The sequence below is a fragment of the Urocitellus parryii genome, chromosome Y (genome assembly GCF_045843805.1).
Source record: "Urocitellus parryii isolate mUroPar1 chromosome Y, mUroPar1.hap1, whole genome shotgun sequence".
NCBI classification, from domain to species: Eukaryota; Metazoa; Chordata; class Mammalia; order Rodentia; family Sciuridae; genus Urocitellus; species Urocitellus parryii.
The window spans coordinates 28,417,491-28,444,768 of NC_135548.1; the positions used below are offsets into that span (position 1 = coordinate 28,417,491).

At 31.5% G+C, this 27,278-nt stretch overlaps 1 pseudogene; it reads left to right on the forward strand.

The window, feature by feature from the left end:
- LOC144251071 (tudor domain-containing protein 3-like) overlaps nucleotides 1-27,278 on the forward strand; it is a 125,881-nt pseudogene that overhangs the window by 73,888 nt on the left and 24,715 nt on the right.

Genomic DNA, 27,278 nt, shown 5'->3' on the forward strand with positions numbered 1-27,278 from the left:
TTCAAGATTGATAGTTGTAACTCATCTATGACTTATAATAGTTGTTTTGACTGGCTGGGTTACAAACATGTCAAACCACATTGATTCTTATATTTAAAACAACTTCCACTAAGCCCTTATATTTTTTCATTTTCATTTTCTTTTTTTTTTCATTTACACTAAGGATTACATTCTTTTAAATAAATATCTCTTTGTGCCTTTAGTTTGTGAGTTGTCATCTCGCAAACTAGACAGTAAGTTTTCTGGCATATTTATAACCTATATTAATCTTTAGTCTTTTATTTCAAAAGTTTATTTTACAAAATAAGATCTAGTAGTTTTTTGTTTTTATTTTTAATACTCTATAATCAAGCACTATTGAATACTGCTTGGTTTGCTATTTCATTATTTTTAAATATTTGTCTGACCTGGAACTAATTCTGTCAGTAGCCACTTTTCTGCCACTTTTATTTTTTAAGATGACATCACATGGAAAAGATTCATGACAACTCACAGAAGTACAAACAGCTGTGCAATAAATTTATAAGTATATAGATGGAAGATGGTTATACTTGTAGATGATTTTTTTGAGAGAGAGAGAGAGAGAGAGAGAGAGAATTTTTTTAATATTTATTTTTTAGTTTTTGGAGGAAATAATATCTTTGTCTTGTATGTGGTGCTGAGGATCGAACCCGGGCTGCATGCATGCCAGGCGAGAGCGCTACCGCTTGAGCCAGATCCCCAGCCCCTATAGATGATTTTTTTATTCTATTGGTCTTGTCTTCATGGTGACGATAAAGGTGACAAGATTGATGGGAAACCTTTGCAGGTGATCACCCTTAAAGTATCTTTGCCAAGTTTTATTCTATTACTCTTTTTTTTTTTTTTTTTTTTTTTTTTTTGCTAACCTACTCATACTACTAATTCACCACATTCTTAGATAAACTTTGGTTATAGTAAAAAAAAAATAGTTGACACAAGGTATCAATTGAATTTTCAATACATTTTAAGATCTCATGGAATTGAAGCCTGAAATATACTGCTAGTTTTATAAAAATTGAATCTCCACTTTTTTTTTTTTCTCAGAATTTGGTCATTGTTCCATAAATCTTATATTCTAAAATTAACTCTTCATTGATAGTATGAAATGTTGGAGATTTTCGAAGGAAAATTTAGGAAGTTTTTCAGGGCAATTGTCATAATTTTAAATGGTTAAATGCCTTATAAACAGATAATGAAGAGAATTATGACCTTGTAATTGATATATGTTCATATCATCAACATCATTTGTGTCTGTTATAGAAAGTGACTTTATAAAGAAGTAGTTGTGATTCAGTGATACATATATGTGAGGATTCAAAATTATTTTTCTAATAAAATTGAAAATTGAACTTTTCTTCTTTGTGTCATATCAGTCCAAACTTTCAGATGATTGTTTAATTTGGGATCCCTAAAAGACACAATTTAGCTTAGTAAGTTTTTACCTAGATGATTGTGTCATATAGGTTGAACATATTTAATTCAAAAGTATAAAATCTGAAATGCTGAAAAATCTGAATCTTTTGAGTGCCAACATAATGCCATAGTGGAAAATTCTGTATCTGACCTCATGTGACAGGTCACAGTTAAAATGTAGGTGTGATAAAAGTATTGTATAAAATCACTACCATGTAATCCCAGTTCTTTCAGAAGCTGAAGCAGGAAGCTTCCAATTTCAAGGCCAGCCTTGACAACTCAAGAAAGACCTTGCCTCAAAATAAAAAGGGTTGAAGATGTGGCTCAGTGATTAAATGCCCTGGGTTCAATTTTCAGTATTTCAATACATGAATAAATAACTGTAACCTGAATATATAAGGTGTATATGAAACGTAAGATTTTTTAAATTGAGTAAGGTTTTGAGTAGCATGATAAAATATCACACCATACCTTTACATCCTGTGTAGGAAACACATTATTCCCTTGTCCAATGTGTGCATGGTACCTGTGCTAGTCCCTTAGAAGCCATCTCAGTCATCAGATCTGCTGTTGCAGGATCACAGGGCCTTTGTTCAAGTACCACTTATTTTACTTAATAATGGCCCCAAAGTACAAGAGTAGTGACACTGGCGATTTTAATATAGCTTATCGCCAAAAGTGTTTTATTATTATTAGTGACTACTGTTAATCTCTTACTGTGACTAATTTATAAATTTAACTTGTATAGGAAAGAACATGGTGTAAAAATAGTATTTTCTATGGTTTCAGGCATCCACTGAGGATATTGAAACATATCCCCTGTGGATCAGGAGGACTACTGTAGTAGAAAAGAGCACTTCTGAGTTATTTCTTTTCCTTCTGTGGTTTCAAACTTGCCATCTGGTTTGTTTTTTTGTAATTGAAGTCTGAAAGAAATAACCAACACTTTCCATTGTCCTGACATTTTCATAATTTTTATACCAGGTTTTCTAAAGCATTAACTACCTTAGTTAGGTGATTTCAGTTCCAAGACAGTAGACTAACAGGATGCCAGCTTCCTGTTAGGACATGCCACTAAGTTTGATTGACATTATATTAAGTGATGGTAGTATTGAGAATAATCCCTGAAAATTGACCTCGTCTAAAATTGTCTTTAAAAAAAAAAACATACGAATGAAAAGACTGTGTCTGCTACTGGTATTTTGTTTTAAAATTTATCATAGTGTATTTCAACTTTTTAAATACATTTAAAAATGTATTTAATAATTTAAGTACCATACTTAATTGCCTAGGAATTTGTGATTTATAAGATACTGATTTTAGGAATCTTAATTATTCTGAATGTATTGTAAATTGTAAATGTTGATATTTTCTTAGACTAGTAATGTATCTAGCACTAATCTATAAATATCTTTAGCATTTACTAGGGGCTACTCCAAAGGATTTAGTTTTACAAAATTAGTCTCTATCAGGTGTCGTGTAAAGAGGCTATATAGTTTTTTTTTTTTTTTTTTTTTTTGCAGTACTTGGGTTTGAACTAAATCTTTGAGTTACATCTCCACATCTCCAGCCCCACCCCACCCCCTTTTTTTTTTTTTTTTTTGGAGACAGGATCTTGCTAAACTGCACAGGCTGGCTTTGAATGTAACAATCCTCCTGTCTCAGCCTCCCAAGTGTTGGAATTACAGGTGTGCACCACCCTACCTAGCTTACGTAGATTATTTGTGTTCCTTTCAGCTCACAGTCTTATTAGCGTACTATTAGAGACACTCTTAAATTCAAAATGGTCCAGATATACTTTGTTTTGAAGTTTTGAAATTTTCTGGGTAGATGCCATAGCTGATATAATTGAACACTAGTGACCTGAAGAAGCTTACTATTATAGAGATTGCATATTAAATCCAAATTTTAAATTGTTTTATTTTATGGCACGTGATATGTAATTAATTTTCTTTGGTATTTAGTTCAGTGAATGATGGCATATTGCTTGTCTCAGAATATTAGAGTACATGAGCCTATTTTTCATTTTGCCATTCTTCTATTTTCCTCAATTTATTGTTCATTCCTTTAAACATTTACTAAACATAAATTAAAATAATAGTTACAATTTATTGAGCATCTACTCTGGCAGGAACTATGGTGGATGCTTTGCATATTATTAATTCATTTAATCATATGAAATGCAAAATATATATTGTTATTTCCATTTGATAAGCAAGCAGGCTTGAAGAAAGAAAATGTAATAAGAGCTCAAGACCTGGGATTTGGATTCTGTCTTGTCCTTTTCCCAATTCAAAACTCTTTCTACCATGATGCATATCTTTTAAGATGTTCAAGCTGTGTATAGCACACCACTGATTGTAGACTTAAAAAAATAGTATGGTTAGAGGATAAGCTGGAGAATACCATTAGATGAAATGCAGTATAAATATTGAGATGTTTGTTTTGAAAGACTAGTAAAGAATAACATTTAATATAGCATGACAGGACTGTGATTATAGCTCAGTGGTAGAGCACTTGCCTCGCACATGTGAGGCACTAGATTCAATCCTCAGCACCACATAAAAATAAATAAATAAAATAAAGGTATTATGTCCATCTACCAAAAACTAAAAATATTTAAAAATATGTGTATAGCAAGACAGTTTGATTGTATGGGTTTGGGGAGATGGGTTATTGCTCTTGTTGCCTCCCCCACAATATTTTTTTAAAAGATTTTATTCTATTTTTATAATACATCGATTATAATAATGTTTTCTAAAACATCATAATAATAAACTAAACACATATTTTACATGTATTTGTTAAAAATGAGAAATAGTTCATGGTTTCTATGAAATGGAAAACATTATCATAATAATAAACTAAACACTTATTTTACATGTATTTGTTAAAAATGAGAAATAGTCCATAGCATTTCTATGCTTTCTAATCTCAGAATCATATAGAATATATTTATAGAGGAAATGATTTTTATAGAGAAACTATATAAATTTTGAACAGATAAAACAAATTTTTAGAGCCAGAGCATTCTGTGTAATAATAGTATATGTATTAACTAAAGATATTTTATATGTAAAAGTCCTGATTTGTGTAACTGAAAAAAATTAGTTGGGAATTTTTGGAAAAAAGTATAAACTGGTTTAAATATAGACATTACAATATTAGTGTTCTGTTTCTGCTTTAATTTAAATTTATATACTAATCAGTTCATATCATCTTTTAGTAATAAATATCTAATGATTTGTTTTTGTTTGATTCTTAGAGGATTTTAGTTATTCTCCTTAGAACAGCTTAGAAGTCAGTAGATAAGCAGGTATAGGGGTACTATGACTTCTTAATAAATAGTATTCTGGCCCATAAATGAACATTCCTTTGGTATTTCATTTTAATAATCTCCTTTATTTTCATTTTTTTGCCTCTTGAAAATGACTTAAAATTTTCACTAGCATAGTTTGGCTTCCTAATTGTAAGAGATTTTTGTCTAGCTATAGTTTAGTGTGATATTTACAAGAACATGTATGTACAGAATAATACTGAATTTAAGTCATCATACTCATCACCATAGAAAATATTAATCAACTTGGAGGAAAAGATCTCAAAAGTTACATTTAGTTTTTTGTATGTGGCTGATGCTTATTATGGCAGTTTCGGTTGTTCTAATACTTCATCCCTTCAGTTTTTACAAATGTGATAATAAATGATGATGCTTTATGTTTACTTATAATTTTAATGCCCTATTTATCAACAGGGAACCTTGCCTCACTTGCCTAAATCCACCATTGTACCATTGAACAGTTGGTATGAAGGAGAGAAGGCATTAATGATAGTAGCATGGGGATGATAATAAATTAACAGTGTTACATTTAATTTAATAATCTTTATGTTATTTTATACCCAAGATATGCTAGAAAGTTGAAAATATCCAATTTCAGAAGAGTTATATAAGAACGAAATGTGATTGATGTGCTGAAGTATAGTATTAGATAGAAGGAAGAAAATAAGGATTTTAGAGCAACAAGAATTAAAATGGGCTCCACAAAGCCATGTCCTCATCTCCTGCATTAAATCTCCTCTCTAGGGGAAAAAAAAATCATTAGGGGTTGCACACATACTGTTTTTCTCTTGAAGTTGTTAAGAAAACACAGGGAATAAAAAAAAATTCCCACAGTATGACAGTAATTATAAAAATCTTTATTTTGCAAAATTGCTTTTTTCTTCATAAAAGCCATGTTTATTCACTCTAGAAAATACTGAAGAGTACTCATTTATCCCTTCCACAATATTATTTGGGGACTTACCAGGAGCCAGTTACTGTGTTGGAAAAGAGATACTGATAAACAAAATAGGTCAGAGATTTTTAAAATGTAGCAAAACAAAGGCTAGAATAGTTCTGGATTGTATGTTGCCCTGCTGGTACTATAGTAGCACAGAAGAAGGGTTTCTGACTCAGTGGTAGGGGTTGGAGAATATGGTTCTGTTAGAAAAGGTAATATCTATCCTGAGACCTGAGGAGAGACTGGAGAGAAGAGGCTTGGGACATGTCCAGGTGCTGTGCGGGCATGGACATGTGTATGTATGCTTGCGCACAGTGTGCACAACTAATAAATTGAAAATACTCAGAATAAGACTCATCACTTGCACCAGAAAACAAAACTCTGTTGTAGGGTAACTGTTGTTAACCGATGGAGAAAGGCAAAACTGTGGCTAGAAAAACCCTTTCTTTGAAAAGGACATTACAAATATTAAATTTTTTCTAATTGTAATAGCATGTTTATGGTATGAAATTTAATATGTTTACAGAAAAGGAAAAGGAGAAGAGTCACCTAAGTTACCCAACCAGATATAGTCCTAGAGCTTTGTCTAACTAGTGCTTCTTTTATCCCTGGCAAAAATAATATTTTTATGGTAATCCTAACCTGAGTTCCAGAATAGTGAAGATAACTCATAGTTATTGATGATTTAATGTTAGTTAGAATAATGGTGCTTTTGCTTGAAGATAGGTATGTGAGAGGGAGGTTAATAGCTGGGCTTGGAACCTGAATGGATGGTCAGTCCCTGCTCTACCTTGTGCTAGTGGTCTTATGGGGCAGACCGCTCAGAAAACATACCAAGTCCATTTTGTCCTAATGGGAGAGTCTTTATTTAGCCTGCCAGCTGGTGACTGCTCCCCACAGGACCCATAACTCATAACTGTCTTTGCAAGGAACAGCCTTGAGCCTGAGCATTTCAGGGTCTTTAAAGGCAAAAACCACATCCAGGTTGACATAGCTGCAAACAAGCAGGGGTACAGAAACTGAATTGAGCAGTTAGCAAAACAGTGCAGTGGGTACATTGGTATTTCCCACAGGACTTTCCAGGTTGACATAGCATCAAGCAAGCAGAAGGGAAGTGTCACCTAAGTTACCCAACCAGATATAGTCCTAGAGGACTAGTTGTACTAGTTGAGTACAAGTTAGAGAATGGTTACAAACGCCTAGACAATCAATCTCTGACAGAGTCATTGCCCAAGAAAAATGGGAACCAAAGAGAGAACAATTTACATTATATAAGAATTGCCATTTTGTGTTGCCAAACATGCTATACTAAGCAACTATTGATAGGTACAGAGGCAGAGTGTTCCCATGGGAGAAGCATTTTTTATATTACATGGAGTCTCAGGGTAAAATGGAGCCTGTATGGTCATTGCCCATATAGCCTGGCCCATAACAGTTTGTGACCTTGGGCAAAGCCTCCTCAATGTCCTTATCTGTAAAATGGGGGTATTATTGTGTCCTAAAGTAAGCTCGTCCTTCCTTCCTTCCTTCCTTCCTTCCTTCCTTCCTTCCTTCCTTCCTTCCTTCCTTCCTTCCTTCCTTCCTTCCTTCCTTCCTTCCTTCCTTCCTTCCTCCCTCCCTCCCTCCCTCCCTCCCTTTTTTTTTTTTTTTGTATTATGGGAACGCACCTTGGATTTACATGCATTTTGAGCATGGTGGGAGGGGGCATCTTTGCACTTGTTTTGTTGCTGAATGTTGCACTATGTCTTAGAGTTCTCATGATTTGTTTATTTATAGTTGGAATTATCTGCTTTATGACCCCTAGTTTTTAAATTTACTTTTCTCTCTCATGGTGGTTTTAAATACTAAAAAACTTAATTTTTTTGAACATAAAGTATAAGAAATATGTTTATTTTAAACTTAGTCTTCTGTTTAATGTGTGCCATAGTTATGAAAGAATTTGAGAACAAAAAACAACAGTATATCTTTGATTAATTGATCAAAGAAAATTGTCATGTGAGATTAAAAAAAAAACTAGTATTAGTTTATGTGTGATCATTGTTTCTTGGATTTGGTATTTTTATTTGAGTAAGTGGATATCAATTTGTGGATATTAGAATGCATAGTATTTTCCCTTTGAAATTAATTATTAATGATGATTATATTTCATTTAGAATTCATGAAGCAGGTTACTAGCCCAGGACCTTTGTATGTATTATTCCCTCCTCTTGGGCTACTTAAGTTTACCTGCTTTCATAGCATTCTCATTTTTTTAAAAAAATTTTCTTTTAGTTGTCAACAGACTTTATCTATCTATTTATTTATTTCCTGTGTGCTGAGGATCAAACCCAGGGCCTCACATATGCCAGACAAGCACTCTACCACTGAGCCACAACTCAAGCCCTTTCTTCTCATTATTTAGGGCTCAAGTGGAAACATCACTGCTTCAGAGAGATTTTTTTTCTACTACATTGGTGTAACCTGTCAATTTTATCTTAGTAGCCTGTTTAGTTCCTTCATATATTTTGCCAGTTTTAAGCTATGATGTTCTGTTTATATATTTGCTGTCTGCCTGTTCCCAATATAACTGAAGTACCACAGAATAGGGGGTATAGTTCCTTAGCCTATTGCTTCATAAATAGTGATTTAGGAGAGTGTTGACCCATCTTTCAGTGTCCACTAACTAAAAGGAGTAACTGAGAGAAGGAAAGAGAGAAATAATATCTTTCTTATTGTACAGGGCCACACAGCTGCTCAGAGGGAGCACTAGGATTGAATTCTAGTGGTCATTTTACTTCCAAAGACCTCATGGACCCTTCGAAAAGTAATTTTACATATTTTTTCAAATTGAGTCTTCTCCATAATCCTGTGGTGTAGGTATCATTATCCACACATTATAGATGAGGAAACTAGAGTTTCTGTGCTGTTGTCAAAGACTCATTACTAGGAAGTAGGAGGACAGTTTATTTGGTTTTAAGCTCAGTGTTCTCTACAGTAAGTCAGAGATGGTTTTTTATAAGCTTACTTTTCTTTTACATAGTACCAGGCTTTCCCTGCAATCATTTGAACTCTGTCTAAATGTACCCCAATGTGCTTTAATGCAGACCTCTCCTACAGAAGGCAGAAGACTACATTTTCTGTTTGATGTTGCACTCTTAGCTAAGCAGAAGTGATAGGGTTAAACACATAGTAATTGTGAACATAAAGGCTTTTTCTATTCTCAGTGTTTTTAGTAACTCTTTTATCAAATATTTACTGAGTGCCATGTGTTTGTCTGACTTGTGGCAAGTAAACACTGAAGCAAACAATACTGAATATACCTTCAGCTTGGCTGTCATGTAACAGTGTTTAAAAAATGTACTACTAACAGAAATCAATGAGATACCTCTATGCATTCACTTGGAAAGATGCTGGGTTAGTAAGCCTCTCTATGACAAATACTTGAGAAGAACAACTTAGAGGAGAAAAGATTTAATTTGGCTCATAGTTACAGAGATTTCAGTGCATTGTTGGCTGACTCCATTGCTTTGGGCTTGAAGCAAGATAGAATTTTATGGTGGAAGAGCATGATGAGGAAAAGTGTTCTCTTCATGGAGCCAGGAAACAGAAAGAGAGAAAGGGAGAGGCAGTTTGAGATAATAAGGCATTAAGGGCAAGACATATTCCCCAAGGGCATCTCCCAGTGACCTACTTCCTCCAAGTATGTCCCACATGCCTACAGTTTACACCACCTTCTGTTGTTCATTCAGCTATCAGTGGATTGATATCAATCCACTGAAGAGGTCTGAGCCCTTAAGATTCTATCCCCAAATGTCTCACCTCTGAATCCTGCTGTACTAGAAACCAATCCTTTAATGTGTGAGCTTTTGGGAGACATTCCACATCTGAACCATAACAGACACCCATGTTGTTATGGTTGATTTAAAAAGTACATTGCAGCCTGTAAGATATAACATATTTACTTTTTTTGTTTTTTAAAAAACTAAATATGCAGGATATATCTGTATGAATTGCATTTAAGAAAATAACCTCTGATACCATTAATAATGGCTATATCTACAAGTGGGATTAGAAAGACATATTTCTTATGATAGGACTACAAGTAATTTTTAAAGATAGGACTACAAGTAATTTTTAAATTTCTAAAAATTTCTTAGCATTTTTTATGCAGAAAAATTTTTAAAGGTTGTATATATATACATATATATGTATATATATATATTTAATCTGGAGAATGTTTCTAATATATTTAAGTGAATAACAATATTTGATTTTCTTTTTTGTTTGTCTCACCTCTGTCTTTTTTTTCCCCCCAACTCTTCTTGATTTTCTGATGTATCTAAATTTTCTCTATACTATGACTTTTATAACATGGCAATGAAGGGGTTTTATTAAAGCATTCTTCCTGCTCTGCTTTCAACAAGAAAAAATAAACAAAAACTAAAGCAAGTTTAGGATTCTAAGTAAAGGAGGGAATTGTGGTAGTGAAAATTTGTAAATAAGGAATTATCTTATAATCTAAATACCATTTTTTTATGGTTGCCATTAAGTTTATTTGCTTAATTATGGTGCTAATGATAATAATTACCATAAAAACAATAGTTCATATTTATTGAAACTTACTTTTATTGAAGCCAGATACAATTCTAAGAACTTTGTATGGAGAATATATATATATACACACACATGCATACACACACAAACACACACGGTTAATCTTCTAAAATATATACTTTGTTCTTATCCCTATCTTAAAGATGAGGTTCAGAAAAGTTAGTTATCTTGCCTAAGGTTTTAGAGCCTAGTAAATGGCAGACCTATGGTAGATGCTATGCTATTTTTAAGTGCCATTTTGTGAGCTTCTAAATACTAGTCCAACTGTAATGGGTTTTAATTTTTTTGCAGTTATTGAAAAGAAATTATTATTTTTAGGTCAGAATTCTGATAGTTCTAGTATCCAAATTTATTCTTCAGCCTATCAAGGATTGTTAAAGAACATTGTAATTTCTGTATTTCCCCAAAATGAACAGATACAGGAGAAAAAATTGTAGCTAATATGTTGTTGGTTACATTCTGGTTTTGTTTTTTTTTTTTTTTTTTTTTTGGCTGTTTATTTATTGGTTTATTTCTTTTTCTGAGTAGGCAGCTTGACATATAGGAAAAATCTTGGCCTTTAGCTCCATTTAGATTTTACTTTAATTTTTTTCAGCATTTTCTAATGCAAATCTTTTATTGAGGCACATTACTTTGTTTCTTCTCTTGTAAAATAATGCTAATAATAATGCCCTTTCAGGGTGGTTGTAAGGGGTACATGACATAAAGTAGGCAAAAGATCTTTAATGTTTAAAAGGTTTACAAAATAGAAAAAACTGTGAAAATTCTCAGATCAATGTGATAAATATTTCTTAATGAGACCCTGTCTCAAAAAAAAAAAAAAAAAAAAAGGACTGGGTATGTAGCTCAGTGGTAAAGCACTCCTGGGTTTAATATGCAGTGCCAAAACAAAAGAAAAAGAGTTGTTATCTGCATTATTTATGGTGTAGGATAAAAGAAACATTGTTCACCAAAGAGAAATCAATGTATTTAATAATAATGTTATAAGCATGCTATGTGAAAAAAAGAGGAAGATAGAAATAGAATTCAAATTACTACATGAAATACAGCCATTAATATATTATCTATTATTATGTATTTACCATGTTACTACTTTTGGTTTCAAGTTGGATATTACCTGTATTATTATGCTTAGTAAGATTTTTGATGCTCTTTTCTGTATTTTTAAGTAGTACATGCTCTTAATTACTTTGATAGGTCAAGAAATTATTTTTCTATAATAGCATATCTGTTTGAAATATAAACAGCCATTCAGATCCAGAAATATTTAAGAAGGAACATATTTGCAAATGCTCTAATATGAATGATAATGATAGCTGTACATATTTAAATTATAGCAGGATTCAGAAAGGGGAACAAGTGTTCTACAGTTTCATAGTTATTTCTGAGTTAGCAATTTGAAGTTTTATTTCATTAATATTTTGGGACATGAATTACCAGAATAGCTTATAGATAATTATATTATAAAAATGGAAACATTCAGCAACAAAGACAAATGACTTTTCTACCATTTTTTCTTAGTTCACATCATTGCTTTACTCATCCAATGGTGCTAACCTAAAACAATCCTATGTTAGAAATACAGGATTCTAAAGGGCTGGGGATGTGGCTCAAGCGGTAATGCGCTCACCTGGCATGCAGGGGGCGCTGGGTTCGATCCTCAGCACCACATAAAATAAAATAAAGATGTTGTGTCCGCTGAAAACTGAAAAATAAATATTCAAAAAAAAACAAGTAAAGAATTAAAATTATGAGGTAGGAAAGTGGAGGAAGGTATTAAAGTAGTAATTCCATAATTTTGCATTAATATGATAATTTTTGGTGTATTACCTTTCAGAACCTAAGTCACAGCTGCAACAATTTCATCAGGGACAGCACAGAATGTCAAGTACTGAACAAAATGGAGTAAAAGATAATAATCAACCAAGACATCTTCCTCGAAGTGATACCAGGCAGCCACGAAATGAAAAACCTCCTCGTTTTCAAAGAGACACCCAAAATCCAAAGTCACTTTTAGAAAGCAGTGGATTACCTAGAAATAGAGCTTCTGAAAGACCAAGTACTTCTTCAGGATCTGAAGTATGGGCTGAAGAAAGAATCAAGTGTGATTGACTATATTCTAGATATGACAGAACTAAAGATGCTTCATTTCCTCTAAGCTCTCAGCACAATGATGGTGCTTTTAAAAAAAGAGAGAATTCTATGCAAAGCAGATCAGGAAAAGGCCCATCTTATTCAGAGGCAAAAGAAAATCCACTTCCTCAAGAATCCATAGATTATAATAACCAAAAACGAGGGAAAAGAGAAAACCAAACAGGTAATCCTGATCATTTTTATGACAGGAAATCACGAACAATAAACAATGAAACTTTCAGTGGTATGAAAATTGAAAAACATTTTAATGTAAATACTGATTACCAAAATTCTGTCCCAGCTAATAGTTTCATTGGTGTTCCAAATGGAGAGACAGAAATGTCACTGAAAGGAAGACGAGTAGGACCAATTAAGCCTGGAGGACCTGTCACAGCTACACCTTATGATGAGAAAGTATTTTACAATAGTGGGCCCAAAAGAAGATCAGGCCCAATTAAGCCAGAAAAAGTGCTAGAATCATCTATCCCTGTGGAGTATGCAAAAATGTGGAAACCTGGAGATGAATGTTTTGCACTTTATTGGGAAGACAACAAGGTATGAATGCTATAAACACGTTAAGTACTAATATTCCCAAATGTAATATTCTGTTGGGAATTTATAGAAAGCCATTACTTGGAACTGTGTATTTGGTTCTGCACTTGTACTTGTTTAAAGCCTTTAAACAGTTTTATAGTTTATAAAAGAGAAACATTTAATTTTTTTATGGATGCTTAGACATCTTTCCCTTAAGATTTGATTAAGTTAGGTTTAATTTTAGCTTTCATATTATAAAATTATAGCAGTGATTAAGTATAGTCCAAATTTATTTCACTTGTCATTTGCTGACTTATAAATGTTTTTCATTTTAGTAATATTTTACTGATTCATAAGGAACAAATTTGTTGTGTGGTACAGAATAAAATTCTGCAGATTTTCATTTAAAGAGAACATATACATTCAGGCTACTTTAAAAAAAAATAAGAGCATGTGATTATTTACCTTATAATAAATGATTTAATGTTTATTAGATTGATAATTTAGAGGTTTTAATTTTTACATTATATGGTAGCTGAAAGGGAAAGAAGGAAGTTGGGAGAAAAGGAAAAGATAAAATCAGAACAAGCAGGAATCTAGCAGATCAAGTAAGAGCTTAGCCAAAGAAGACCAACATGCAAGAACAGGAAAGTCATGGACAGAAGGCCCCTTGGAGAGAAGTATTTTGTACATTCTCCTTTTACCCAACATGTTTTCAACCAACTGCTCTTCTTATCATTGAGGGCTTGACCTGAACATCAGCTCCTAGAAGAAGCATCTATGATTTTCCTCAAAAGTGATTTTCCCTCTCAATGCTTTGTTCACTTTAATTTTAAACTTAACATAATTTGTAAATATTTTTGGTTTTGATTCCTCAGTTGGTATCTTTCTCCTCTGCCTTACTATTAAATTCTTTAAAGGCAGGATTATGCCTGGGTTACTCCTCCCTACAGCATAGGGTTGTTTGTTTTTTTTTAATTGTTGACTATTGATTAGTTAACCTAGGTGGGGATTCTTAACAGAAAAAAATAGAGTGGTGAGGGGTTTGAAATAAGTATTTCATAGTTAGAATTCTATTAATTGATAAAGTAAGGGTGTGTCCATGCAAGTGGGTGTGTTCATGAAAGTGTGTGGCTAATGGGCGTGGAGGTAAATGTAACTGAAGTTGTTAAGGAACTGAAATTCAGACAAGGGAATTTTGATGGATCCTTTACAAGGATGCCTTAAAACTTGGGATCTGGAACAAAGTCCTGTTATATTCAATGATTATAAGGTATAAGCATGGTGTTAATCATTACCTGATAATGGCAACAAGGGGGGCGGAAAGGGTGGGAAATATAGATGGCATTACCTTTTAAAGCTTTTATATGAATATGGGATAGTATTTGCTTACAAGTGGCTCTCTGTATGTCCAGTCTTTATTCAAGGAGAGAAAGAAGGAAGAAGACAAAACTGTCCGTGTGTCCTTTTTTTTCTAGAAAAGCAAAAGCTTTCCCAGGAATACTAGCAAGACTTTAATTAAATCTCATTATTTGAACTATTTCAAATGGCCACTTTCTGGCTGTCAGAGAAGCTTGGAAAGCAGATGCAGTTTCTGCACTATCTAGACTCTGGTTCTACCAATTCAGACCACTTAACTTTCTAAAATTAAGGAATTATTTGATTTGGGTAGTAGGGAGGATTCCTTACATTTAGCTATTTCTCTCTCATTATAGAGGCAAGAGAAAGTGGTTAGTGTTTATCAAACCAACATTGATTTCTTGAAAGGGAATGCCCACTGTGTCAGATGCTTTTGTGAATGACTAAGGTGAGGTTCATGGAAGCATGTTTTCTCTAGGGACAACTTCTATATGAAGTTGTTCATGACCTGGTTTGTAAATATTCAGGCTTTCCACTGAAATTTCACAAAGATTGTGGAAGTAAAGGCAAAGCTTAAAACCAGCCCTCCACAGGAATATGGACGTCTCCTATACTATGTAGGCCTGCTGAAAAGAAAGGGAAAAAATTAGCATTGGTGATTGACTACCCACAAATGAAACAACAGAGAGGAATAACAGGTCTTCATCTATTCAGATAATTGGACTTAGCAAACAAATTCCTTCAACAAATATTAATTGAGTATTGAACAAAACATTATGAGTAGCTGCTAAGTGCCAGGTGCTTGGAATGTATAAGATAATTCAGACTATGTGCTGTCACCCAAATGCTTCCAAATACCTGATAGGATTAAGTTTTAATCTTAATTATAATTATCTATAAAAATCGGTAATAATTAATTTATCTATTACCTTAGTTGAATACGTTTTAAAAAAAACCCTAGCCTGATTATGGTGGTTCATAGCTGTAATCCCAGCAGCTCAGGAGTCTGAGGCAGGAGGATTACACGTTCAAAGCCAGCCCTCTCTTAAAATAAAAAAGGGCCGAGTATGTGGTTCAGTGGTTAAGTACCCTGGGTTCAATTCCTAGTACCATAAATATAAACTAAAAAAATTAAAAATAAACTTCTAGAATATAGTACCTAATACCCAAAATGTTTCAAGCTATGAGAGTGTTCTTAGAGTAACTGGATAATATTTTAAGGTGACTACTTTTTAAAAATTGTATACTTTCAGTTTAGGATAAGGACTATAGACTCTTAACTATATTATACTCTTAAGTATTGAAAATAAGATAAGCAACATTCTCCTGTGAAAGACAGAATTAGTTATCCTCTGAAACCATACAACTTAAGAGGTAGTTTTTAAATGTGTTGTCAAGAATAGAAAACTTTCCAATTTCCAACCAGAGACAAGGATGGAAATTTAAGAAAAGGAATTGACTCTAACTGTCAGTAAGAAACCATAATCTTTGTAATTGCATTGTAATGATATTTTGGAGATAATCAGTGTAATCTGTTGTTTTACAAAAATTCTTCCTAATACCTTTTCTTCTTTCTAGCATTGTTTCCAAAGAAGGATCTGAGAATTGGTGGGCAGTTCTCCTTCTTCATTGAGACTGCCAGACTAGTTCAGCTCTTTCTCCCCTCTGACCTGGAATATTTTAACAGCTTTCAAATTGGTTTCCTTGCCTTAAACCCCATTATTCTTAAATTTGTCATTAATAGTGTCACCATTGTGATTCTTCTCTTAGAACATGCTATTGTTTTTCCTTAAAATCTTTTACCTGCTGATGAAATACAGACTTGAGCATGAATACAGACCTTCCATTATCTGATCCTTACATACTTATCCTGCATTTCTTGTTGGCTTAACCACCTTCTCACATCATAATTAATTTAAAACTGTTTTTAGTTTTTTACACTCAGCTTCATGTTTTATGTCTTTGTAACTTCCCCTGGAATACCTGTCACTGCTCTTTATTTGACTAAATGCTCTTCACCCTTGAACCCATTCCATCTACCTCAGGAAGTTTTTCCTAAGCTCCTCAGTTTTAGTGCCACATCTCTACACCTGTATTATAATACTTATATAGAAGTGGGGTTTTTAGTATGAATCATTTTTCTTAAACTATAAGGTATTTTTGTATTAAAGATTTGACTTTATTTGGGGTGGGAAGAGTTTCTTAAATGAGGCCTTTTAAAAACTCACCTCTATGTCACGAGCTGAAAATACAAACCAGATAAGTGGTATACACGTCCTAAGTTCATAAGAGTATCAACTTATTTGTCTTCCTATGTCTGTTGAACTTCTTTGAACTGACACATAACTTCAGAAGTTCATAATTGAAGCATGTATGCAGCACAATTCACAGAACACAAGAATGTGAGGCTAAAAAATAAAGGAGGAAGTGAGAAAGTGTTATGTATACCCAAGACAAGATCTTAAGACAGAGTCCCAACATGGTGACTAAACCTGCAACAACCAGACCTGGGAAGGAAAACCATGGATTCACTGAACAGTTTTGTAGTACAAAATACACTAGTTAAATATAGCTAAAAAACAATTATTTCCTTATATTCTTGGGGTAATAAGATTTTTTTTGAAGGATGTAGAGAATGTGAATTTTTATTGCCTTTATTCTGGTGAACTTTTGAAGAGATACTGTTAGTAGATATATTGTTACAGTCAAGCATCCAGCTATCCTACCTTGAAGAAAATGTTCTCTAAGAGCAAATTATTTTTTATATTTATTTCACATTCACTAAACAACTTTCAGACCTATAATTTGGGTCTTGAATGTATTGATCTATATTGAAGAAGTACTCTATCATATGACCTACTCTCAAATATCATAACAAATTTTTAATTGTAATTATTATGTAAATAAGTTGCTTACAAGTCTGTAATATGCATGAGGTTCTCAGAGGCAAATTACACCAGGATAGATTATTTCAAACTCCACAAATCCCAGATTTGACTGAAGTGCTTACTCCTTACTCAATATCCTTACCTTACTCCAGCCATTTGTGATAAAGAAGCAATGACCTTTTTTCTTTGTAATTTATTTTTGTTATATATTTCTTTTTTTAAAATAAATTGCTTGTTAATATATTCTGATTTGTATCTATGTATTACCTTATCAGTATTAGAGGGTGAACTAATGGTAGGGTTTCTTTCTTAAAAATATTATGCATTGTCTAGTTAAACAGACCATCTCTAGAAGGCATAAAAATAGGGCCAAATACATTTTTATATTAAACTTTTTGTTAAATAAACTTAAATAGCAAAAAAAAAAAAACTACATTATGCATTGTTATAGTGATACACCTTGGAAATTCGTATTTCCATTAACATTGCCTTGGAGGATAGCATTGATTGTCATACTTAAAATTCCTTTTTCCCTTCTCAGTTTTACCGAGCAGAAGTTGAAGCCCTCCATTCTTCTGGTATGACAGCAGTTGTTAAATTCGTTGATTATGGAAACTACGAAGAGGTGCTACTAAGCAATATCAAGCCCATTCAGACAGAGGCATGGGTACGTGATCCAAATTCTGTACAAAGGCATAATCTATTTTGAAGAAAACATATAGCTCTAAGACATTAGTTATAGTCATACAAAATTTGCAAATGGAAAAATATTTTGAATTTGTTTAAAACTGGCTACCCCAAAATAAGATTTTAATTTAATAATTATTCTGAACTAAAATAAAAATGATTGCATTGGAATTACTTTTCTTATATAATGTGCTGTTTTATTACTTTGGAAATAGGTACCCTTATTTACATGTTTGCCAAAAATTTATATTTGTAAAATGGGTTTTTATGCATATTTTGTTTTTTTCCCATATTGTTATTTTAAATCTTACTAAACTATGTCCAGCAGTTGTAATAGTTAAATCTCTGTTGGATACATGTATATTGCTTATTCTTCTAGTTACATGTAAAATTTTTAAAAAATACTTTAAATTATATTTGAATTCACACTGCATTTGCCCCCCCTCACACACATACACACAAATATATGTACAGATTAACAATAAATATCTGTTTAATAATTATTTGATTAGTTTTATTGCCAAATGTTTGTCAAATCTGTGTGATAACTTTGATGATATAATTTAGAGCTTACTGGCCTCATTTAGAGTCCATTTTATATAGAACTCATGATTTTGTATAGTTTCTCAGCCACACTTGGTCAAAAACCTGGGCATAAGAAATCTTAGAATTAGTTTAATAAAATTTTTCTTATTTTTCTCACATCTCCCTGTGGATAGTTGTAAATACATTTATTATTGTAAGCCTAATTTCTTCCTATTTCCCTAAAATACCAAAATTTGCCAGAAAATTATATTTAGCAAGTAGCCTTTATCCTTGAAGCATACATTGTTCTCTCATGAGCTGATTTTAGTTTTGATTTTTTAAAGTTTTCTTTTGTATCTTTACTGGTTCCTCTACCCTCAAATATAAATAAAACAACAACATGGAACCTAATAGCAATAATCCATGTTAGGAGCCATGGATCTTTATTTTCTGCCTTTTTTTTTTCCTAAAAAAAAAATCATTTTCTAGATGATTTATCATCTTATATTTTACAATTTGACATTACTAATGGTTTACATGTTTACTTAAGAGATACTTTTTCTTGCTCTCATTTTTTAAAGTTTAACTGCTTTTCTTCTAAAAGACTGAAATACCATCAATATATAATTTATGCTTTTCTTTTCTTGGAGATATTTGATTTAACCATATATTTACTCTTGTTGTTATCATTGTAAATATTTTCATTCTATTTTTCCCATTAATATACTTAATCTAGTTTTGATGATGAAAGTAATTATTTATTTATCTATATTTCTAGACATTAAGTTCTGGTTTGCTATTCTCTATATACTCCTAATAGGTTTTAGCCTTAATAAAGAATCAGAAATAGAATTCTTATGTTATTTAGCTTTTTTTTTTTAAATATACACTTAGTCAGAATTTAATTCTTTTCTTCTTAAAGAAAATTTAGTTTTCTTACCTTGCTTCTTCTCACCTTTCTTTTAAAGTTCCAAGGTGATAAGGATCACATTCGTTATTCCTTACTGTACCTCTTCTGTTCAGAGCTTTTTATAGTCAGAGACTTTTCCTTTTCCCACCTTAATAGTTTTCATTGCCTTATCCTTGATTTTAAATCTATGCAAACTTAGCTGGAGAATATATTTTTATCAGATGTCATAGCCCATGTAATGATTCTATGCTGAACAACTATACTTCCTTTTTTTTGCTTACCCATTTGTGAATACTCATCTATGATTTAGTTTGCTATTTTTAAACTCATTTTCTTTTCCTGTATTTTATTTAGAAGTCTTTTATAAGGTACTTAAAATATTTTTCAAAAAGTATCAGGATAAATCATTAAATATTTTGGAAGTGTTAGTATTTCTTTAATTCTATTTATACATAATCAAATGATTCTTAATGGTTTATAATTTTGCAAAAATGAATATTTTTTTATTTGAGTGAATAATTACCTTGGTTGAGAGAAACCTCTCCTTCTTGAAATATAAAGGCCACTAATTTAATATTTCTTCATTATTCACCATTAAAATATATATATGTGTGTGTGTATGTGTACATATACATAAAAGCCCCTGCAGAAATATAATCTATGTGAATGTTAGTACATGTAATGTAAAGTTAGTGTGTGATTCTCTTAGCTGCCAACAGTGTTAATGTTGTGGACTGTGAGCACTTTTTCTTTTTGTGACTAGAGACTATAACATGGTTTAAATTAATCAAATATGTATCTAATTATCAAAAAGAATGGCATTCACTGTACCAATAAGAAGATAACACTAATTGATAAGTCATACTAGTAAAACTAAAGGGCTGCAAAGGTGCAAGGAAGTTGTTCAAGTCCTTAGCACAATTATTCATTTACACTGTGGATTGTGGAATTTTTAATTTTTTAACTCTTGCACTACAAATGTGCATTAGTATTTTTATTGTGAAATGATAATGTATCTTTTATTAAGATTTATGTTTGTTATTGGCACACGATTTTAGATAACCTCTTAAGTTTTCAGTTTTCCCCAGTGTAAGTGAAGACCTTTTAAGTAGTTTGCAAAAAAAAAAAAAAAAATGAGAGAGAGAGAAAAGGAAAAAAAAACCTGCATTTAAGCCAAAAGCCTTTACAGAAGTCAGTTGCTTGTATTGTTTCTTAGAGTTTTAAGGATCAAGCATTAAATAAAATGCATGAAATATTAAGAGACTCAATGACTAAGGTAACAGTCTATTGTATGAAAAATTAAAATAAAAATCAAGTAAATACTTTAAATCTAAGTGTTAATGTTTTTCTCATGAGATTTAGGAATTTTTTCGCCTTACATATGTCTATAGGCCAATTATTTATTTCCCTTTTTTCTCTGGAGATACCTTTTTAGTTCCAGAACATACTCAGGGATGATATTTTAAATGGCCAAATATATGTTCTAAATATTATTAAAGACTTTATTTCTTCCAAAATGATTGACTGAACTTTTTGGTAAGTCATGCTCAATTTTGGCTTTGTTGTTATTGCTCTAGCTAGATTTCACCTGGTTCTTTTGGCTACCATAAAACATTCTGTCTTCTTTCCTTTATTGTAGTGAACTTTCTAATTATCACATGTAATGTGGAATTTACAGCTCATTGTGAATTGGGTAAATGCTTTAACTTTTTTTCTGGCTTTTGTTTTGTAAAGATTGAGTCTTTGCACCATTGTAGGTTTTTCCATATGCTAGCAAAGCAAATGAAACATAATGGAGTCTCATGTATTGTTTATGAAATACATGGAGAAACAGTATTATTTTAGATTTTTAACTACTGTATGAGAAAATATTATGGCCCTTTCCCAACTGGCTTCTTGTAATTCTAAAACTATTAATAGAAAACCAGTAAACAGATGCCCCAGGAAATTTGGAAGCACTGTAAAATACCTTGGCACTACTGCTCAGACTGCTGCTCTGACAGTCCTTTTGTGTGTTTTGGGTGCTGTTGCTACTGAATTGTTCTTCTAAACCTGGGAGGATGCTGTTGAGTTCTGATTTTCCACATACATTCAGGACCTGGATTCTACTGAAACTTTTATGTCCTAAGCAGTGTTTTAGAACATGATGGTATCTAAGCTTTTCAAAGTTTTCAGTATCTGCTTCTTGCTATCAGGAAATGATCACTGTTCACCTACTGTTTTAACCAGAAAAATTATGATTGTGTAGGTAATGTTTGATAGGTAGATGGTTATTGTCTTTCAGGTGATTATTCTAAGTGTTTTTCTGTAAAATATGTATCTATTCAACATATTCTGTGCACATCTGTTAGATGCCAGGCATCACTTAAGTGAGAGGTATATATAAAAACCACAAAATACACCTGGTCTCTGCACAAAAGTAAGAAAGTTATAATTTTTACTATATGAAACACTTCAGTGTCTCATCAGGATCTTCTTGTGTTTTGAAACTTTAAAACAAAATAATAGTAGAGAAAATACTCTTTTATTAACTGAAGTTTTAGTTTAAGTAATATATAGATCTTTATTCTACCTTAGTTTGAAGATGAAATTTTTATGGAAGAAAGTATAGCAATAAATCTTGTTTATGTTCTTTTACTTTTTTATTATTATTTTTAAAGACAGGCGTGGCTTGTTGCTAAGCTGGCCTTGAACTCCTGGGCTCAGGTGATCTTCCTGCTTAAGCCTCACAAGTAGCTAGACTACAGGCACATGACATTGTGCCCAGCTTTATTTCACATATTTAAAAAGTAAAATTTGTTTTTAGATGAATTCAGCTCTGTTTTTTATAGTAATTACAATGTGTATACTTTCCAACTTAGCATACTTAGGAACTATCAATCTCAAGTTTTAGTTTTGAAGTAACTGCACATAGTTTTTGTTGTTCTTTATTTCTTTCTTTATTTTTAATAATGGCATCTTGGAAAGCACATTTGAAAGTCACCTTTTTAAATTCAAATAACATTCACAAAAACCCATAGATTATTCTAACCTATTTAAATGAGAAGAAAAATGAAGAATTGGGATATGTAAATTAAATAATTTAAAACAAAGCTTAATTATTACTAGAATGTATCCTGTTAACAATTTCAGTGACTTAATGATAAATTAGGTTATAAGTAGTTTGATTTTGATATTGAAAAATATAGTGGATTTTAAAAAGAAGACAGTTGTTATACAAAACATTAATTTCAGAGGAATATCAGAATTATGTAACAATGAATTTCTGCCAATTAGTATTTAATAAAAAGTGCAAATACTTAGTTGATCCAATCTATAAAGTTTTTTATTCTTGCTGATAAATTCTTAAAGTAATACAAATAATCTAGCATAATTACATTTTTTCACTAAACACATAGTTTGGTTAAAGTCACTAAAATATATGTTGGCTTCCACTATACATATTTTGGGAAATAGGCAATACCCATTTTCTTTTGCAAAGTAAACAGTAAATCAAGGCAAGGTACATGGTTAATTTAACCCATTTAAGAACATAATTTTCAAATTATAGGCTGTGGAACTTGATAACTTGTGTCAGTATCTTTCTTTTACTGGGGATTCAATCCACAGCCTTGTTCATGCTAATAAGCACATGCTCTACCACTGACCTGTGCCCCAATTCAACTTGTAGTATCTTTAGGCTTCATTTTAATAATCTTTGCTTGTATTAGACAAACTTTATTTCTTCTTCATCTATTACTCAACCTTTTGAAATTCCTACAGTAGATTGTTGATTATATAAAACCAATTTACTGAAGATACAAAATCTGTTGGCATAGAGAGGAGATGATTTATTCTTAAGTATACTCCATTTGCTTAAGTATGTCACTTTAAAAATTGTTCATTTCTGACCCTTAAAAGTCAAATTCAGATTGTAACAGCTAAACCTAATGGAAAATTATGAAAATCTTGAGATTTAGTTTTGATCTAGCTATACTATTCAATAGAGATAATTTATTTCATCTTTTAAATTAATGTTAAAAGTAATATACTATTTTAAGAATGTGTACAAAAGTATGTTTAAATTTTAATATAATGTAATCTTTTCAAACTATGTAAAAGCTTTTTTAAATGGTTTCTGGGTAAACTGATTTTTCTTTATTGATCAATAAAAGTACATATTATATATATATATATATATATATATATATATATATATACACACACATATATTTTTACATATATACATACATATATACACATACATGTATATATATATATATATAATATATACACACACATATATATATGTATATGTATATATATAATTTTTTTTTCTCTTTCTGAAGACAAAGTAACTCCCACAGTAAAGTAACATATCAGGGTATTACCTAAGACATTTTTCTTTTTAGTTAATGATATTCTTGAGGTTTCTAACTTTAAAGTTTGTAAAGCAAGTTAATCCTCAAATTACTTAAATTTTAGTCATTTTCTCTGTCAGGTTAGCATAATTATTTGAAAAATATATAGCATTCTTTTGTTATACACATGAATTATAATAGTATGAGATGATACTTTAATCTTTTATCATCTGAGTCTCCCTTTTATTAATGGCATGGACTTGTGAATATGTTGTGTTGGTTAATTAAGAAGTAAATTCATGATGCTTTACCTTTATACTGACTATTATATAATTTTAATTTTGTCCTTTGAAGTAATCTGAATGGGGCTTTTATGGGTGAGAGCCACCGCTGAAGGGGGTTGGAATTGTCAGGTGCAGTTATTTTCTCCTCATACTTTTTTGATTCAGTAAACCCAGGGTTGTTCACTTCTAAATACAAATTTTGTCTTTTCATTTATTTAACTTAAAGGGAATTTTAAAACTATATTTTCCAACTCCTTTGAATTTTACCATTTCTAGATGGAGGACTTGCTAATATGCTCATTGCACAGGGAAATAGTAATGAAATCAATGCATTATAAGGATATTTTGTTTTATTTCTATGTTCCCAAAGATGTCAGCCTTACATTTGTAAATCTTAAAAGGCATCCTTCTTGAATTAAAGAAAAAATGAAATTCTGTTTTAGTTTCTGGTAAATTTCTGAGACTTTTTCATCTGCATCTAGAATACCAGTAAAACAATGTTGATTATCGAACTATAGATCATTTCCTTTCAGTGGGATCTCCCTCAGTGTGGTTCTGTGTCTTCTAAAGTCAGTGATGGTGTACCTCAACGATTTGGACTAAAAGTTGACTTATGATGCATATTTGATTGCATACCATAATGAGTTATCAGTTACCCATTCTCTTTTTAATCTTACACAGTCATCTGTGTATCTCTATTTAATGCTCTTTCTCTGTATACTTAACTTTTTTCTCTATACTTAACTTTTACCATCTTATTTATTAGTCATTTCCCTTAGTTTTCATTCAGTTTCTTAAACATTGTGTCCTTTATTTAATTTTTTTTAACTTCTGGTATCTTTTTGTACAAATAAAAATAGTCTTCCTACTGATCCTAATTTTCTGAACTTTACTGGATCTATGCTGTCTATTCTAGAATCATATCCAATAGGTTTTACTGTTAAACTTCTAGCAAAAATAGCAGAATTTATCTATCTCCTTGTGAGAAATACTTTGGTATTATAGAGCTTCCAGTTCCATTAAGCTTGGGAACTACTGGCAGGAGTTTTACACCTTGGCTTGAAATAAGTCCCTTAGTGGCCTGTCATTGGCTGAGAGCTCCATTCAGAAGGGAAAGGAAATACTGCAACAGTGAGTACATTTTATTTGCTTTTTAAAAAAACTCATAATTTATTAAGAGTAAACATAATGAAGAAGTTTTTAATTTGCAGCTTAGAGCATCATAAAAATACTGAAGTCATTTTTTGAGGGATATGTTTTTCTTCTCACCTCATCCATTTAGTTTTCTAAAGTATGTTCTAAGAACATGAGTTCTGTTTTATACTTAAACAGATTTGGAAAATGCTGTGTTAAGTAAGTCCTTTTTGATTACAGGACTTATTTGAGTCACTAACAAGTTAATAAATATCTTAACTATTTTCTTAACTTGATGGTTTTTAAATCTCCCATCTAAAAAATGAGAAATATTTATCCTTAAAATTTATTGTTATACATTTTCCAAACCTCTTATAATGTATATTTTTGTAGTTGTAGATGGACAGAATGCCTATATTTTATTTGTTAATTTTTATGTGGTGCTAAGGATTGAATCCAGTGCCTCATGCATGCTAGGCAAGTGCTTTGCCACTGAGCTACAGCCCCTATAATGTATTTTTGTTTTAAATGAAGACTAAATGTATACAGAACAACTTCTCCTCAAACAACAAACATTTCAAGATTTTCTATGACTAGGGAGCAAAATATTTTTCTGAAATTTTATGCCCTTTTAAATCTTTCTGCTGTTACAGTAGGATTTAATTTCATAAAATATTTTATTGTACATGTAATTATACACAATTCACTATCTTTTGTATAACATTCAGAAATTGCCATTTGTGAAAACGCCTTTTGTAGCTTTCATAATATTATTGTCTTTTCCTATTATTCTCACCTAATAACACACATGATGTTTACATTTTCTATCAGTACGGTATTTCATCATTTTTTTGGATTTTTTTCTTTGGAGTTTTTCACCTAGTCTAAGGTGAAATATAAAGCCCTCTTCCCCAATCTCCTGTTTTTCATTAAACTGGCATTGACTATTAAGTAAAAAAAAAAAAAAGTGTCCAAGTAAGTTAATTCCACTGAGTGTGTGGATATTCTTAAATGGAGAAGAGGACTTATAAAGACCAATGTGTTTGCTTTGTACTAACATTTGTATTATTCTTTTAATAATGCACCAGTGAATTGCCTTAGGCCTTTATATATTATTGTTTTATGTATTTAAAAGCTTGTTCTTCAAAGCCTCCTGGGAAACTAATTCTTCTAACTACTCTAGGTCTCCTGTTTTTATTTTATTGATTTCATTTGTTAAATCAGATGAACTGATAATCTTGGATCTGATGCCAGAGCTCACTTGAGAGATCTGGAAGAAAAAATATCCTTATTCAAGTTATATCCTCTTTTAGGCACTTATTTATAAGTTAAGGAAGAATTTACTGTTGCATATTAACTGTAGGAATGCTAAGGAATTATATGAATAATAAGTAGATGTATACTACAAGTTGATGGCATCAGAATTTTAAGTTAGTCCATGAACTACTGTTGTTAGATGAAACAGTGGAAGGAGGGCAGCAATTATTTAATTATTTATTGAATAATTGGTGTAGTCCTGGTGATCACCTTGATTATATTAAAAAATGACAAGCCTGGTTAATTTTTCTTTTCTTTTTTTTTAAACCAAATATTCCTTAATTTCTTTTTTGTACCAAAAAGTCTTTGGAAAACAGATCTCACTGTGTATGTGTAAAAGACTAAAAAGATATAAGTATAAGATGCATTTCCTTTCCTCCAGAAACCACTTAGTAAATATTGATAAGGCTGCCATCAGACTGAAATGGTGCCATCTTTGAATCATTGCTGTCTTTGTTCCTGGTTACAATTTTGTTATGTATGTTAAGTGACTGGAATACCATGAAGAAATTAATTTTGGAAGCCTAACACTGGCTTCCAAAACTCTATTAACTTTAACACACCTTTATTGGCATTTTTTGTCAAGTTAAATAAATATGCTTGCTTCTCTCAGATTGTGTAATTAGGAAATTAGGGTCAACTCTCTTGATCAAGATTAACAAACAGCTTATTATACAAAGCAAGATATTAGAAATCACTTTTAATTCTGGTTCAAATTCTAAAATGTATGTACCTGTAATTTTTTAAGTGTTGGTGATTATTTTTTGGTAACATTAAGTGGATAATTTAGTATAACACAATGAGCATTTTATTATGAAAAGACATGAATAAGGTTTACAATAACATGGACAAAGTATACTAAT